Here is a 16,891-nt window from a genome sequence, read left to right as displayed (position 1 = left end):
AATCATTGCAAGCATTTGCCATAGCATTTTCCTTCTCCAACAGATTAGGATGGAACTTTCGCTCACTGCCTGCAGCAATTCCTGTCAGATATGGAAGTGATTATGATTCAAAAGCAGTGAAACGCATCTCCGGTCATAATCAGGATCTTTTTCCGAACACAATTCTAACTTCGTGTTTTGTGGCCACATATCACTCCACTGCAGTCCACCGCGAAATACCAAGAGATCCGGCAGTTTACGGACTATATGGCCAAGGACACTGTCAAATACGATTGCCCCATTTTGCCAGTCTGTCACTCCATACATTCACCCGTGTTTATGCACAACGTCACCTTGGAACATAAATGTCTCACTGATCTCTACTGCCTTATGCTCACTTAGCGCTATTTCGTGCGTGAGTGAGCACGTGATTTAATCGCTGCGTCGTTTTGGCTCAAAGTATCATCTATGCATGCGCAGTGAGGTGAGACAAATCTTGTCCACTAATCTTGTTTGTACATTTGATCCGACAGGACAGACTTAGGTCTCGAATAAAATGCTGTTGTTTATTGTACTTCTTATGGCGCAATATTGGTCACTGATCGCAGTGCCTCTTACTTCGTACACCACTTAAAGACAAAATTTGGTGTTGGCCGCTGTTTGTCACTCTCCACACTAGTCTAATCTGGATAATTCTGCTCGTCTCTGTATAACTGTTGCATACTAAATTAATTTGAACCTGCTTACCGAACCACGCTGAAGTGACAAAAGACATAGGAGACATCCTAACATCCTTTCGGACCGCCTTTCGCCCGGAATACTCCTGCACATCAATGTAGCATGGACTAAACAAGTTACTGAGCCGTGTATCCTGTATAGCCGTACATAACTGCGAAAGAGATACCAGTGTAGGATTTTGTGCACGAACTGACCTCTCGATTATGTCCCATAAATACTCGATGCGATTCATATCAGGTGATCTGGGTGGTGAAATCATTTGCTCGAGATGTCCAGAAATTTCCTCAAAACAATTACGAATCATTGTCGCCCTGTGACATGGCCCATTGTCATCTATAAAACTTCCGTCATTGTCTGGGAATGTTAGAGATGGTCTACAGGTAACCTAATATAGACATTTCCAGCCAGTAATTGGTTTTGCTGGACCAACGGGCTGACACCAGTCCATATAAACACAACCCACCCCATTATGGAGTCACCACAACGTTGCACAGTGCCTTTTTGACAGTACGGGTCCGTACATTCATGGGGTCTGCCCCACACTCGAACCTTAACATCAGCTCTTACCAAATCGGGACTCATATGACCAGGCCACGGTTTTGCAGTCGTTTAGGGTCCACCCGACATGGTGATGAGAGCTCAGTACAGGCACTGCAAGCGATGTCGTGCTATCAGCAAAAGCACTCTCGTCGGTCGTCTGCTACCATAGCCAATCAACCCCAAATTTCGTCGCACTGTCCTACTTTGATATCTGCGGTTAGTTTGTAAGTAGGTTGTTTAGGTTTCTTTATTGGTAACGCCGCCGCCACGTAGCGCTCTGTATGAAAATCACTGGCTGTGCCGTGTGCAGTCTGTAGCTGGTTGGTATTGTTGTAATACTCGCCATTGTAGTGTTGGGCAGCGGCAGCTGGATGCTAACAGCGCGTAGCGTTGCGCAGTTGGAGGTGAGCCGCCAGCAGTGGTGGGCGTTGGGAGAGAGATGGCGGAGTTTTGTAATTTGTAAGACTGGATGTCATGAACTACCATATATATTTTGACTATTAAGGTAAATACACTGTTTGTTCTCTAATAAAATCTTTCCTTTGCTAACTATACCTGTCAGTAGTTAGTGCCTTCCTTAGTCTGAATCTTTTATTTAGCTGGCAGTAGTGGCGCTCGCTGTATTGCAGTATTTCGAGTAACGAAGATCTGAGGTAAGTGATTTGTAAAAGGTATAGGTTAACGTTAGTCAGAGCCATTCTTTTGTAGGCATTTTTGAAAGTCAGATTGCTTTGCGCTAAAAAATATTGTGTTTCAGTTTAAGCACAATCATGTATAATTTTTTCTAAGAGGACGTGTCATATGTCGACCCTTAGCCGAGGATACCTCACTGGAATCTTCTTATTTTTCTTGTAGTTTGTGTAATTAGTGTAGATTTTGTTTATTGCTAGCGCGTAATTGTAGAGAGAATCTCCTTTGTAGTTGTAGTCTTTCATTGTTGTACAGTAAAACAGTTGTGGCATGCATGTAGATTTGCACCAAGTATTTCGCATCTGCACTTGCAATTAACTAGATATTATTTTCAGTGCTACGTTAATGTGTTCTCTTATTTTGCTCTTGAAATTTTGGTTTTCTGTGTTGTCGTGTGAAATATTGTGACAACAATGGCGAGTATTACAACAATACCAACCAGCCAAAGACTGCACATAGCACAGCCAGTGATTTTCATACAGAGCGCTACGTGGCGGCGGCATTACTAATAAAAAAACCTAAACAGCCTACTTACAAGTTAGCGGTGTTGCTTATCTGTTAGCACTGACAACTCTACTCAAAGGCAGCTGTTCTCAGTCCCTAAGGCAGCCGACGACTGCATTGTCTGTGGTGAGACCGTAATGCCTCAAATCTGGTATTCTCGGCACACTCTTGACACTATGGATCTCGAAATACTGAATTCCCAAACGATTTCCGAAGTGAAATGTCCCACGCGCCTAGCTGCAACTACCAATCTGTGTTCAAAGTGTGTTAATTCCCATCATGGGGCCGTAAAGGTTATCAAGTATGACGCCTTTTCACAAGAATCACATCAGTTAAAACGATAGCTTCGCCAAAGCAGTGCCCCTTTATACCTCGTGCGTGCGACACTATTGCCATCTGTATTTGTGAATGTCGATATCCCAAAACTTCCGCCACCTCATTGTAAAGCGGGAATGTGTACTATTCTTTATTCAAGACATGTTCTCTCCTTAAATTGATGTTGTACATTTGCAATAGTTATCCGACGTGCCCACCAGACGGTTAGTATTCTTTCGTTCGATCGCAATGTCAAAAAAAAAAAAAACCAATTCTATTCTTGTTTTTACTACACACAACAAAAAAAGCAGGCATCACCTCGGTTCAGAGAGATCCTGACTCTTTACAGAAAATTGGAACAGAGATCAAGATAAACATCATTTCCTCATGAAAGCCAGACATTGCATGTTGTGCCACATACAGTGAGAACTTCATAGGTGGTGCTCCACATTTCTGTACACACCGGTACCCCTAATACCTAGTAGCACGTCCTCTTGCCTGCTATATTCGTCATGACATACTATCCAAAAGCTCATCAAGGCACAGTTTGTCCAGATTGTCCCACTCCTCAACGGCGATTCGGCATAGATCCCACAGAGTGGTTGGTGGATCACGCCGTCCTTAAACAACCCTTTACAATCTATCCCAGGCATGTTCGATAGGGTTCATGTCTGGAAAATACGCTGGCCACTCTAGTCGAGCGATGTCGTTAACCTGAAGGAAGTCATTCACAAGATGTACGCGATGGGGGCGCAAATTGTCGTCCATGAAGACGAATGCCTCGCCAATATGCTGCCGATATACACTCCTGGAAATTGAAATAAGAACACCGTGAATTCATTGTCCCAGGAAGGGGAAACTTCATTGACACATTACTGGGGTCAGACACATCACATGATCACACTGACAGAACCACAGGCACATAGACACAGGCAACAGAGCATGCACAATGTCGGCACTAGAACAGTGTTTATCCACCTTTCGCAGCAATGCAGGCTGCTATTCTCCCATGGAGACGATCGTAGATATGCTGGATGTAGTCCTGTGGAACGGCTTGCCATGCCATTTCCACCTGGCGCCTCAGTTGGACCAGCGTTCGTGCTGGACGCGCAGACCGCGTGAGACGACGCTTCATCCAGTCCCAAACATGCTCAATGGGGGACAGATCCGGAGATCTTGATGGCAAGGGTAGTTGACTTACACCTTCTAGAGCACGTTGGGTGGCACGGGATACATGCGGACGTGAATTGTCCTGTTGGAACAGCAAGTTCCCTTGCCGGTCTAGGAATGGTAGAATGATGGGTTCGATGACGGTTTGGATGTACCGTGCACTATTCAGTGTCCCCTCGACGATCACCAGAGGTGTACGGCCAGTGTAGGAGATCGCTCCCTACACCATGATGCCGGGTGTTGGCCCTGTGTGCCTCGGTCGTATGCAGTCCTGATTGTGGCGCTCACCTGCACGGCGCCAAACACGCATACGACCATCATTGGCACCAAGGCAGAAGCGACTCTCATCGCTGAAGACGACACGTCTCCATTCGTCCATCCATTCACGCCTGTCGCCACACCTCTGGAGGCGGGCTGCACGATGTTGGGGCGTGAGCGGAAGACGGCCTAACGGTGTGCGGGACCGTAGCCCAGCTTCATGGAGACGGTTGCGAATGGTCCTCGCCGGTACCCCAGGAGCAACAGTGTCCCTAATTTGCTGGGAAGTGGCGGTGCGGTCCCCTACGGCACTGCGTAGGATCCTACGGTCTTGGCGTGCATCAGTGCGTCGCTGCGGTCCGGTCCCAGGTCGACGGGCACGTGCACCTTCCGCCGACCACTGGCATCAACATCGATGTACTGTGGAGACCTCACGCCCCACGTGTTGAGCAATTCGGCGGTACGTCCACCCGGCCTCCCGCATGCCCACTATACGCTCTCGCTCAAAGTCCGTCAACTGCACATACGGTTCACGTCCACGCTGTTGCGGCATGCTACCAGTGTTAAAGACTGCGATGGAGCTCCGTATGCCACGGCAAACTGGCTGACACTGACGTCGGCGGTGCACAAATGCTGCGCAGCTAGCGCCATTCGACGGCCAACATCGCGGTTCCTGGTGTGTCCGCTGTGCCGTGCGTGTGACCATTGCTTGTACAGCCCTCTCGCAGTGTCCGGAGCAAGTATGGTGCGTCTGACACACCGGTGTCAATGTGTTCTTTTTCCTTTTCCAGGAGTGTAGTTGCACTATCGGTCGGAAGATAGAATTCACGTATCTTACTGCCGTCACCAGCGGCGTACGTCACCAGGGAACCTCCACCTTGCTGCACTCGCTTGACAGTGTGTCTAAGGCATTAAACCTGACCGGGTTGCCTCAAAACACGCCTACGGCGAGTGTCTAGTTAAAGGCATATGCGTCACTCATCGGTGAAGAGAACGTGATGTCAATCATGATCGGTCCATTAGGCATATTGCTAGGCCCATCTGCACTGCGCTGCATAGTGTCGCGGATGCAAAGATGGACCTCGCCGTGGACATCTGGAGTGAAGTTGTACATCAAGCAGTCCATTGCGCACATTTTGAGTCGTAGCACGACGTCCTGTGGCTGCAGTGAAAGCATTATTCAACATGGTGATGTTGCTGTCAGGTTTCCTCCGAGTCACAGTCCGTAAGTAGCAGTCATCCATTGCAGTAGTAGCCCTTGGTATGCCTGAGGGAGGCATGTCATCGACAGTTCCGGTCTCTCTGTATCTACTCTCTGTCTGAATAACATCGCTTTGGTTCAAGACGCGTGAACACTTCCCTTGATGAGAGCCCTTCCTGCTACAAAGTAACAATGCGGACGCGATCGAACCGCGGTATAGACCATCTAGGCATGGTTGAACTACAGACAAAACGAGCCGTGTAACTCCTTCCTCTTGGAATGAATGGAACGTATCGGCTGTCGATTCCCCTCCGTCTAATAGGAGCTGCTCATGCATCGTTGTTTACATCTTTGGGCCGGTTGTGTCACATATCTGAACAGCCAAATGGTTCAAATGGCTCTGAGCACTTTGGGACTTAACTGCTGTGGTCATCAGTCCCCTGGAACTTACAACTACATAAACCTAACTAACCTAAGGACAACACACACATCCATGCTCGAGGCAGGATTCGATCCTGCGACTGTAATGGTCACGCGGTTTCAGACTGTAGCGCCTAGAACCGCACGGCCACTCCGACCGGCTCTGAACAGTCAAAGGGACTCTGTATGTGATACAATATCCTAAGTCAATTTTCAGGAGTTCTGGGAACAGGGATGATGCTAATTTTGTTTTAATGTATGTATTTAAAATCCACGTTTCAGTTCTGTACAAGGTCACACTCCAGTGCAATTTCTTCAGAATAGACATTCTAATATTAAAATTTATATTACTGTTAAAAAATCGCTTTTTTCAGAAAATGGTCTAGTGATATTTCAAGCCTGCATTTTATATTATAACTGTATTTGTCATCAACCTATAGTTTACTTCACGAATATCAAAACTCTTCTACTGTTTTCCGTGACTTATTTCGTAATCTGATTCTCTCAATGTCGCCTGTTTCAAATTAGCTCTATTAAATTTCTTTAGTTTTAAGTTACTTACCGTCCTCGAAAGAATTACGATGCCATCAGCAAACCTCATATTTTTATTTCCTCAGTGGACTCTAATCACCTTCCCAAATTTCCTGTTGGTCTCCTGTGTTAGAAATAGGCAACTACATTGTCCTACCTCCTTAAATAACTGTTACCTTTTCATATCCTCAAATTCTTTCACCTGGAGTCTTGTTCCTGTACATGTTGTAGGTAATCTGTTTTCTCCATGCCATCTTCAGAATTAGAAAGAGTTTATAGACTCAGTATTTTTGCATGGTTTCGTTATATGTAAAACAATACAAACGTAGGTTTGCCTTCCTGCAATCTATTTTCCGAAGTAAGCCGTAAGGTTAGTACTGCCTTGCATCTTCAGACAGTTATATGAAAACCATACTTATCTTATAAGATGTTGGACTCTACAGGTCTTACAATGTGTATTTAAATAGGATAACTGAACAAGGAAAATACCTTCGTTTATCTTCATCCGGCATCCTCATTTGTCTGCGTTTGTAGAACACTTTTCGTGAAGCGCTCTTTTCAAATTCACCGCAGCGTTAATTTTAAACATCCTCGGACACTTGGCAATTCTGCAGGGAATTGTACACTTCCACCATAATGGTTAACTATCGAGCTTCAAATCGAGCACGTAGCACGTTTCGATGCTTTGAAGAGAAGATTCATCACGGTTCCATGCCCGAGGGAGGACTCGAACCTCCGCCGGGACCAGCCGTACAGTCTATGACTGCAGCGCCTGAGACCTCTCGGCTAATCCAGCGCGGCTGCAAGTCCTACAAGAAGCCCACTAAGTAGCAATTGCGCTCTATGCCCTCATTCATTTGTTGGATGTAGTTCAATCTCCATTTTCCCCTAGAATCATCCCTCTACATCTTTGTCTAGTTCCATGGAGGTTATTCCCTGTTTGTTTATCACTTGTACTATAGTCGTGTCCCATTTTCTTGTCCGTGTTTTTCATATGCACCTTACTTCGAAGAGTTTGCAAAGAACGTTCCCATACCTTACTTTATCTGACCACCTAATTTTCCAAATTATTCTATAGCACCACATCTCAAACGCTTCTGTTTCGTTTTTCTCTCTCTCCATGACTCACTAGCACACATTGCTTTGCCCCAAATCTACATTCTCAGAAATATCTTCCTGAAATGAAGGTCCATGTTCCGTGCGAATGCTGTTGACAAAAAGGTCAGCGTTGCCAGTGGTATTCTGCTTTTTGTGTCCCCCTTGCTTCGTCCGTCACGGGAGATTTTGAGTCCTAGGTATCAGAGTTGCTTCACTTTGTCTACTTCATGATCACCAGCTCTATTAATATTTCTGCTACTTCTCATTATTTTCTTCTATCTTCAGTTAACTCTCAGTCCATGTTCTATAATCATTAGACTGTTCAGAACATTCAGCAGATCCTGCAGTTCTTCTTCACATTCACTGAGAATAGCAAGGTCCTTAGGGAATCTTATGACTGATATCCTTTCCCCAGTATTTTAATCCAACTACTGAACCTTTCTTGTTTTTCCGCCATTTCCCCTTGAATGTATAGACTGAACAATAAGACCGTAAGGCTACATCCCCATGATACGCCTTTTTTAACCTAAAACATCGTTCTTGGTTTTCAAATTTCATTTTTCCCTTTTCATTCCTGTACATGCCTTTCCCTGAACACTACCCTAATTAAGAAATGTAAATAAACCGCATCGTTTACGAAATCAAAACGAGAAAATACTCACTTGTAGTATTACACAGCTATTCTTCTTCAACAATTACCATTATATAAATCACTGGTATCGTCAAACCTCAGTGCCATTCTCAACAAAACCTGGATCCAAATCAGACTTTAAGTAACAGTTGGGAAACTGCATGTCCCTTACAACTTACTGAAGGCCGATCGAGTTTGTCAGTATAAGTGGTTTCGTATTATAAGTGGGAGGACTTATACCCTGTCATATGTAGTGATCAGCAGTCTACCGAAATTTTCGCATCCTGTAAACTGACGGTATTGATAGCCCAAATTTTAATAACGGCAATTGTACTTATACACTGAGATGACAAAAGTTATGAGATACCTCCTAATATCGTGTCGGACCTCGTTTTGTCCTGCGTAATGCAGCTACTAGATGTAGCATGGACTTAACAAGTCGTAGGAAATCCCCTACAGAAAGATAGTGCAATGCTGCCCCTACAGTCATCCATAACTGCGAAATTCATGACGGTTCAGGATTTTGTGCACATACTAACCTCTCGATTATCTCCCCTAAATGTTCGATGTGATTCGTGTCAAACCATCTGGACGGCCAAATCATTCACTCAAGTTGTCCAGACGCCCCATGACATGGCACATTCCCATCCATAAAAATTCCATCGTTGAATGGCTGCAAATGGCCTCCAAGAAGCCGAACATAATCATTTTCAGGCTGTGATCGGTTCAGTTGGACCAGAGGACCCATTTCATTCCATGTAAACACAGCCACACCATTAAAGAGCCGCCAGAAGCATACACAGTGGCTTGTAGACAATCTGCGTCCATATCTTCGTCTGCTCTACCCTACACTCGAACCCTATCATCAGCGTTTACCAACTGCAATTGGGACTCACCCTACCAAACCATTAATTTTAAATCGTCTAGGGTCCAACCGATATAATTTCGAGTCCACAAGATGAGCTGCAACCAATGTCGTGCTGTTAAGATATCGGATTGGTCGTCTGCTCGCATAACCCATTAACGCCCAAATTTAACCGCACTGTCCTCATGGATACGTTTATTGTACGTCGCACATTGGTTTTCGCCATTATTAAACAGTCTGCTTGTCTGTCAGCACTGACTACGCTAACGCACTTGCTCTCCGTCGTTAACTGAAAGCCGTTAGCGCTACGTTTTCGTGGAGAGAGATAATGCATGAAATCTTGTCTTCTCGTCACACTGTGGATCTGTGAATGTTGACTTCTCTAATGATTTCCCATACGTCTCGCTCCAGCTACCATGACGCGTTCAACGTCTATTAATTCCAGCCTGCGTTCACATTCCTGTCGGAAATATTTTCACATGAATCACATGAGTAGGAATGACTGCTCTGACAATGCACTGCCCTTTTACACGTCGTGTATGCGATACCACTAACAGTATACGTGCATGTCGCTATTCCACCACTTTCGATACATCAGTGTACTGAAAATACAACATGATACCAGATGGTTACTGAGTGTTTTGAAAGTCATCTATCTTCTACTGATTGCATTGCAAAACCTTATTTGAATTTAATCTTTCTTGCTGCAAATGTGTGAATTATGTAAAATGAAGGCCTCTGCATGCTGCTTTTGAAATTTATGCCATAACAGCTCATAGGTACTATGCGCGTACGCTAATGAGTTGTCAGCTCTAGAATACAAACAATAAAGCAGTCTCCCTCTCACATGCACTAACAACGCAGTGGACTAGCTACCCAATTCTCTGCCTGTGAGTAAGCGGCTTACTTTATTTAGCTCACTGCTGAATAAACCAACATCAATCTAGATACTGTTTTTTGTTACTGAGTAGCGAACCTACACTCCATTAACGTCTGTTGATATTTTTGGGTTAGGCTGTTTGATACTAGAGGCTTGTTGAACACTTTAAACACTGAAAAAGAATTCGATACGATTGGTATCGTCAGGTTTGAGTTGTGTTCATAAGCAACAAACTACTTTTTTCTTGGGAACACAGTTAAGACCAGCAACTAGACGTAAAAGAGCACATAAATGCCTTTCTGTGAAATTTCCTCAATCCTGTAGTGTGTAGATCCTTTCTGTAGAATACTAGAGGGGCGAGGCCACATTCTCAACTTGTATGTCCATTCACTACATTCGTACTGTCCCATCCCAACCCCGCCATGCACCGTTTGGTGACTTGCGCAGTATAAATGTAGATGTAGAACACGTGGACACATTATCTTTCACAGTTACCCACAAGTAAAAGTCCATAGGTGTTAGATCTGGTGAGCGTGGAGGGAACTCAATGGACCTTCTTCGTCCAATCCAATGTCCCGGAAAATTGTCATCAAATGTAATTCTGTTACATAACAAATTGTAAGGCAACATAAATTGATAAAACCATATTCCCAATGATTACACACGATTATAAGCAAAGTATCTACAGGCGCAACTCAGAATTGCAATGGGTTATACAGTCCTCTGCAACACCAAAATTATAGTAACACCAGAATTACAGTAAAAGTCGAGATGATGTCATCTGGAGGCTTCCTGTCATCTGTGGACGTTCAGAGTGTTGATGAAACACAGTAATTGCAGCGGGATTGAAAACAAGAGGCACCATGCGGGCTTTGCTCCATGAGAGTAATGTATCTACATATAAGGTGATGTGATTAATTAATTAAACACAGGAATTGCATCGGGATTGAACACAACTGGCACCATGCTGACTTTCCTCCATGTGATTAATGTCTCAAACTGTGTACGCTTTGATCTTTCCCTGGAAGACCAATAGTAGTTTCCGAACGCATCTGGAGGCATTCAGTAATCTGTGGACCTTCAGAGTGTTGATGAAACACAGAAATTGCATCGGGATTGCATACAACAGGCACCATTCGGCCTTTTCTCCATGGGAGTAGTGTCTCAAACTGTCTACGCTTTGATCGTTCCCTGGAAGACCAGTAGTTGTTGCCGAAGCACTCATTCTTTTATTATTTCATTGATAAGATATGCCGGGTGCAGTGCATTCTTGTATTAACAAATGTAGCCAAAACTGTACCATAGTGGCTTAAACATCTTAGTATCATAGAATCAAACAATGGAAAATCTAGGATGGAATGTAACAACATCAATCTAGATATTGTTTTTTGTTACTGAGTAGCGAACCTACACTCCACTAACGTCTGTTGATATTTTTGGGTTAGGCTGTTTGATGCTAGAGGCTTGTTGATGTGAGAGAGGGTTGTGAGTGACGGGCCACGCGAATACTTCACTATGGCCGCATGAGGTTTGATCCCCGCTTTTTGACAACTGATGTAAGGTGCGATAGTATCGATAGTAGTATGATGTAGTGAATCATACCCCTCGTGCATCGTTGGTTGTCTGGAATTTTCGGAGCTAAAACGAGCTGTCTTGTCTTACTTATCTTCAACAATGGCAAGAGCTACCGTTCACGGGCTACAATGCGACTTGGAAGTCATTGTTTAGGTTGCTTGCTCAGAGGTAGTGTGAGGTTTAAAATAAAGGAATAGAAAGTTTTAACGTTCTGTCGACACCGAGACCATTAGAGAAGGATCACAAGATCGGAATGTTTCAAGGATAGGGAAGGAAAACGGCCATCCCTCTTAAAGGAAACATCCGGAAATTGCCCCGAGGGTTCACGGAAATCACGGAAAACCGAAATCTGGGTGACCGAACGCGGAAGTGAACTCTTATCCGCACGAATGCAGCAGCGAGGTAACCGCGTGGTCCGAGGTGCCTTATTACGGTTCGCGCGCCTCCTCCCGTCCAAGGTTCGAGTCTTTCCTCGGATTTGTGTGTGTGTGTGTTTCCTTAGCTTAAGTTAGTTTAAGTCAGATTAAGTAGTGCATAGGCTTAGGGACCGATGGCCTCAGCAGTTTTGTCCCGCAGTATCTTAGCACAAATTTCCAAAACTTTCCCGAATGCAGTCCTATGAGCTAGTAACTGCGCCATGCCGTTCAGTATGTGTAATTAAGGTGCACCAAAATTAATTGAACGGTTTGTTGCTACAATTAATTATTTTGTGTGTTTCATGTCGAGTTATGAGTTTGGAAGTATTCCGACGGTTGGTATAGTAACAGTGAGTAACGATTAGTTTTATTAGTGGACGGTGCGCTTAATTACACTTTTAATCGGTGGAGAAATCAGTATCGTTATTTTTACCAGTAATATCCGTTAGTGAGACATAGTATTATTTCAACGTTTATAAAGGCAGTGAGAAGCACATAAAAGAAAGAGAAATCGCTGTACATCATAGTCACTAATATAATAAATTTGAACAACCGATTCCCCTGTAAAATTCTGACAGAGAGTTACATTTGCGAGTACTGCGAAAGTGTAATTGTACAACGAATTTATTGAGAATAAGATTCTTGTACACTGTACAATCCTATATAATCTGTCAGAAACGTATATTACACGAACTACCAAACATTTTTTTGGTCATAGTTTTATCTGCTGAAAACTCTCAGCCATTTTTATAGTGAATGAAACTCTAATATTGTTAATGTACAACACACAACTCTATGTTGGAACAACAGCTTCTCCGCTGCTTATGCATAAAGTAGTAGCTTCACTGTAAGATTTATCAACGGACTCTCCTTTCGCGATGAACTTAAAAGAAACCCTGCGACGTATGCTTAGCTTATAGAAACATCGTACAGCACCAAAACAAAACTATAAACACAATCTATTGATATTTCACTAATTTTTCATACTTTTCGTATTATAATGCGACGAATGCCGAAAGCACTAAATACCTGTTTATGGGCAAATACAGTAGATCATACACAGTTTATGTCTTCACTAATGGAGGTGATATTTTCCAACTACGCAGTGGACAAACATTCCATTACCAACCAAAAAACACTACTGACCATTAAAATTGGTACACCAAGAAGCAATGCAGATGATAAATGGGTATTCATTGGACAAGTATATTATACTAGAACTGACATGTGATAACATTTTCACGCAATTTGGGTGCATAGATCCAGAGAAGTCAGTACACAGAACAACCACCTCTGCCGGCCGGTGGTGGCCGATCGGTTCTAGCCACTTCAGTCTGGAACCGCGCGACCACTACGTTCGCAGGTTCGAATCCTGCCTCGGGCGTGGATGTGTGTGATGTCCATAGGTTAGTTAGGTTTTAGTAGTTCTAAGTTCTAGGGGACTGATGACCTGAGATGTTAAGTCCCATAGTGCTCAGAGAATTTTTTTTTCTAGGGGACTGATGACCTCAGAAGTTAAGTCCTATAGTGCTCATAGCCATTTTACAACCACCTCTGGGCAATGAGCCAAACAGAGCTTGGATGGCGTCTACAGGTACAGCTGCCCATGCAGCTTCAATGCGATACCACAGTTCATCAAGAGTAGTGACTAGTGTATTGTGAGAAGCCAGTTGCTTGGTCACCATTGTCACCATTGACCAGACGTTTGAAGTTGGTGAGAAATCTGAAGAATGTACTGGGCAGGGCAGCAGTCGAACATTGTCTGTATCTAGAAAGGCCCGTACAGGACCAGCAATATGCGGTCGTGCATTATCCTGCTGAAATATAAGGTTTCGCAGGGATCGAATGGAGGGTACAGCCATGGGTCGTAACACATCTGAAATGTAACGTCCACTGTTCAAAGTGCCGTCAATGCCCAGAAGAGGTGACCGAGACGTGTAACCAATGGCACCCCATACCATCACGACATGTAATACGCCAGTATGGCGATGAATAATACACGCTTCCAATGTCCGTTCACTGCGATGTCGCCAAATACGGATGCGACCATCATGATGCGGGAAACAGAACCTGGATTCATCCGAAAAAAGGATCTTTGACACAAATGCACCCAGGTTCGTCGTTGAGTACACCATCGCAGGCGCTCCTGTCTGTGATGCAGCGTCAAGGGTAACCGCAGCCATAGTCTCCGAGCTGTTAGTCCATGCTGCTGCAAACGTCGTCGAGCTGTTCGTGCAGATGGTTGTTGTCTTGCAAACATCCCCATCTGTTGACTCAGGGATCGAAGCGTGGCTGCACGATCCGTTACAGTCATGCGGATAAGATGCCTGTCATTTCGACTGCTACTGATACGAGGCCATTGTGATCCAGCACGGCGTTCCGTATTACCCTCATGAAGCCACCGATTCCATATCCTGCTAACAGTCACTGGATCTCGACCAATGCCAGCAGCAATGTCGCGATACGATAAATCATAATCACGATAGGCTACAATCCGACCTTTATCAGTCGGAAACGTGATGGTACGCATTTCTCCTTCTTACACGAGGCATCACAACAACGTTTCACCAGGCAAGGCAGGTCAACTGCTGTTGGTGTATGAGAAATCGGTTGAAAACTTTTCTCACGTCAGCACATTGTAGGTGTCGCCACCGGCGTCAGCCTTATGGGAATGCTCTGAAAAGCTAATCATTTGCATATCACAGCATCTTCTTCCTGCCAGTTAAATTTCGCGTCTGTAGCACGTCATCTTCGTGGTGTAGCCATTTTAACGGCCAGTAGTGTAATTTAGATAGCAAACCAAAATCTAAACTTTTAACATCCTACATCATAGTGTGAAGAGGGCTCCATAGTTGCTAGATAAAATGAGAAGTGCGATTGTGGTTGTCAGAAACGAATTTGAATTCCTTCACGTAATTTTAAAACTTAAAAATATTGTTTTCAGATAGCATAAGGGACCTGTCATCCAAATATTGTTCACCATATAAAAATATTTCTCAAGTCGCCCATCTTTTTCGGTTTTATGTGGCTTGTTTCATCTCTGCTTACGTACTGCTTGAAACCTTGACCATGATCTCTTCCCCACTTTGTAAATTGTTACTGTCATTAGTCAATTTATTACGCGTTATGAAGTTGGTCTTGAAACATTACACCTAGTAATCAGATAAACATTGCTTATGTAAATGTTTGAGCAATGCTTAATCAAACTGAAAAGAGCAACGTTTGCATAAGTTGAAAATTCTTATTTATGAACAAAAATCATGAACTTTCCACCTTTGAAATTGCTCAGACTGTTTATAATCGTTTATCCAATTCCTCTTTAACTTCGTATTTCCATTTTCAGTCAATCATTCCAGTGTTTATATTAGTTTTCCTATTCTCCTTCCACAGAAACAGTAATTAATGGGAAAATTTAGCACATGACAGAAAAAATAACGGGCTGCATCAAATCACTCGAATGGCTGGTAACTTAAAGATAGAAATATTGTGTAGTCCTTACCTTAATGAAAATGGAGAGGTTGAGGGTTTGGACTATCACGAAACTCACAAATAAGGCATCCACTTGCATTTTTACCTGGAAAAATAACTCCTTTACTGAGTACATGTCTGTGAATATAATTAACACTTTTTTATTGATTTATATGTAAGTTAATTAATCTCACCATTGAGGGAGCATGTTTCCCTGATTTTTGCAGTTATCCGACATATTTGTGATTTCACACGTTGCACAACTTTACATTAGCAACATAGCGCTAAACCAAGTTACGTAGTTACGGCAAATGTGTTTCTTAAAGCTGATCGAGGTCCAGATTTGAAACTAATGTTAAATTATCTGCCTTCCTTCCTACTTTTTGTCATGATATGGCAATGACAGTTCTGAAAAAATTACACTTCTGGCACTGTGAAAATGGCTGACCACACGCGATTCGGAGTACTAGTGTAAGTGGATTCGGCGGATCCGAAACTCACTTTACAATACATACACATGTACAGAATCATAAGCTTCAGTTTCTTTATCTGTACGAAATAATAGCCACTATTATAAATATATGTTTATATGAAAATAAATGTTTTTATTAATTGCACAGTTACGTATTAGTTAATCCAATCGACGCCATTATCGATTGTAGCTTGGCACCTTTTTGGTATACTTTTGGCGAGATTTTCTGGATGTTCCGTCGGTAGCGATCTCCATGTCGTTCTGATTTTATATGACAACTGATTCAAAGTAAATTTGAGCTTTCCTTTAATATCTGCTTTAATATCTTAATATACGAGCAAACACTGCGCGGTCGGATAGGGATGAAGAGACATTATAGTCCACACCATCGTGGACATCCCATGGCCTTGTTTCCACGCTGTACTGAGAGGACTACGGTCTTGAAGCACCTAGTTTGCCTCGTTCGAACCAACCAACTTCTTAATGGACCTCAGAAGGCGTTTTGGCAACTATTGTGTATCTTTTTAGCGTTTAAGAGGAGTTAGAACGCCCTATCCCAACAATGCTGAATTTAGTGACTTGGCTTCATTGTATTTCAGGAACCACTAGTCATTGAAATGAAACTTTTACAGGACATTAAACTGTTACGTATGAAGTACAATAATTGCTTTCAGGCACTGCTTTCAGAAATACAATTTCTAATTACATGGTAAAAATTTTGTGGTTTTTTGTATGTTATCTAAATAATTTTAATTATACATAATATTCTGTTCTTCTTTTATTTCAGTAGACTCTGGATATGTATGTAATTATCCCTGAAAATCTGAATACTCTTCTCGAAGTGGTTTCTGAGATTAATGAAGAAATATAACAGAAAATGTAAATTTTCAGGAACGCGTCTGAAGTATCAAAAGACAGTAACTCACTTAATATATGCTTAATTTTTTTTATTTTTAGTTACACAGAAGCACCCTGCACCATACTGTGTATCATTCTCTTGACCTTTTTCCAAGTTTTTTCTTCTTTTATTCTTTCTGGACTCCTTAGTGGCCAACTCTGCCGCGTACTCTGCTTTATCAATGCGAACCGTGTCCATCCGTTCAAGTTCTTTCACGCAGTTTGCTCCAGAATTAATTCATA

At 43.1% G+C, this 16,891-nt stretch overlaps 1 protein-coding gene across 2 annotated transcripts in view; it reads left to right on the top strand.

Moving 5' to 3' along the window:
• The window catches only part of LOC126281485 (lachesin-like), a 737,825-nt gene that overhangs the window by 702,679 nt on the left and 18,255 nt on the right, over positions 1 to 16,891 (top strand). The gene's annotated exons all lie outside the window — the stretch shown is intronic.

The sequence above is a fragment of the Schistocerca gregaria genome, chromosome 7 (genome assembly GCF_023897955.1).
Source record: "Schistocerca gregaria isolate iqSchGreg1 chromosome 7, iqSchGreg1.2, whole genome shotgun sequence".
Lineage (NCBI taxonomy): Eukaryota > Metazoa > Arthropoda > Insecta > Orthoptera > Acrididae > Schistocerca > Schistocerca gregaria.
The sequence above is the reverse complement of the archived record's forward strand: the minus strand, read 5'-3'. Positions and strand labels throughout refer to the sequence as shown.